This window comes from Triticum dicoccoides, chromosome 3A (genome assembly GCF_002162155.2).
Source record: "Triticum dicoccoides isolate Atlit2015 ecotype Zavitan chromosome 3A, WEW_v2.0, whole genome shotgun sequence".
Lineage (NCBI taxonomy): Eukaryota > Viridiplantae > Streptophyta > Magnoliopsida > Poales > Poaceae > Triticum > Triticum dicoccoides.
In genome coordinates this window covers 136,041,006-136,042,927 of record NC_041384.1, presented here as the reverse complement: position 1 = coordinate 136,042,927, position 1,922 = coordinate 136,041,006, and positions in this window count along the sequence as shown.

The following is a 1,922-nucleotide window of genomic DNA, read 5'->3' as shown; positions in this document are numbered from 1 at the left end:
GGCGGACCGGCAGTGGGGAGTGTTTTCGGGGCGGACGGGGCGGCGCACCGCCGGCCGCGGGCGGCGGGGGGCTGCTGTTTGACCGGTGGTGGCTGGCGGCTCAGGGGGTGGAGGTTGAAGATGAACTGCAGGCCCTTGATTTCGTAGCCAACGGCTGCAAAATCGACTGACCAGAGATGAAAAATTCAGTCGACCGACATGTAGCCTCACCTTGCTAGTGCGTTTAGTTTCGACAGCAAAATTCAGTTTTGAGAGTTATGTTCAGTTTCGACAGTTAGGTTCAGTTTCAACAGTTAAGTTCAGTGTTGAAAGTTAAGTTCAGAGATGAGCGGCTGATGTATTTTACATCTAGCACATTGTGGTTATGTATTTTACGTCATGTATTGGAGATGCTATTAGAATTCCACTCAGGTTAACGTTGTTCATTGTCTCTCTTGTCCTGCTTCAGCCTCGGTGTCGTACAACTCACCGGATCTGCTCCAACGACGAAACCCTCCATCACAGCGGAGCAGTACCTCGGGCTCCATCTCCAGACGCCTAAGATCTTCTTCCCCTCCTCCGACAGCAAACTCAGCCGGAGCATCCTCACCGGCCAACCCAATCACGCTGAGATTCACATGGCTTTGCCAAAGAGGTTGTACACTTGTTACATCTCTTTTTTACTCTACATGTTATATATATTGTCCACTGAGCACACGGATTTGTTCCTTTAGTGTCTCCTTGAAAGAAAAAACATAGGAATTTTAATTTTCACTTGTCCTCATTTTCAAATTCCTATTCATGATGCACAAGACTAAGAGATAGTAGCATAATAGCATTATAACCGTACATTTTCTTGTGGTTTGACTTAATCTCACCATGCTTCTTTGCATCCTGTGATCTTCCAATTGTTGTGAATCAAACACCCAGATTGGCAGAAATCCTGTGTTTTAAATTCTCTGTTTTGCACGTGCATTCCTATCCTATTCATGTCTATTTCCTATCCCTGCATTGTTGGAATCCTCCAATTCAAACCAGCCCTTACAGAATTACTTCCCTTACAGATAGTTGTCAAAGAAAACCTTGTGTGGTTTGTCCCGCTCCTGCTGCGCCGTCGTCCACCCCAGCTTAGCTGCTCCAATGAGAAAAGGGTCCAGCACAGCAGGGATCTGGCCTCCAGACTGTCTTTCGCCGCCTCAGATCTTCTTCCCTGCCGCTGGCAGCCATGAAAACTGCATTACCATCATCAACCGAGCAGATGACCTCGAGGACTACATGGGTCCGCAAGAGAGGTCGCACTCTTTCATGTCTGCTTACGTTATGCATCGCTTAATATTACATGCTACTTTATCGTCCTGTTCACTGATTAGACTCTGAGTCAGCTCCAAACTAATGGTCAAACTTGAGTTTTTAAATGGTTGTGGGGTACATATCGAGGCCACTATCAATAGTATCTATCTACTATCTGGTTAATCTCCGGTGTCTACTATGAGTTTCATGTTGGGTGGGAAACAAACAGTAAAGAAGACATTATCTGTATTTTTTAACTGAAGCCATTATCTGCCTGCTATTATTGGTTTTGGGTCTATCCACAGGTTGCTACCATCACTCTGGATTTTTGTATGCACTCCTTACATAATCTCACTATGTTTTATTCCTATGCATGACAGTTATTGTAAACAATGGAACTGAACATGTAGAGCAAAAGAGACGAGCCTTGCGTGGCAATAAAATTTCATGCAGACGTCGCTCCATGGTAGGCGCAAAGGCAGCCCCCCTCCACGCATTTTGGATTGTAATCGAGAGGAAGATATCTATTCTGAGGGGGATTCAGAAGGAGAAGACAACTCCTATTTACCCCCTGAGGTTTTCGCTCTAACTTGGCATGCTGATGTTGGTTATATCATGCATATGGTGTCTTGCATTGCTTACTTTATACATCA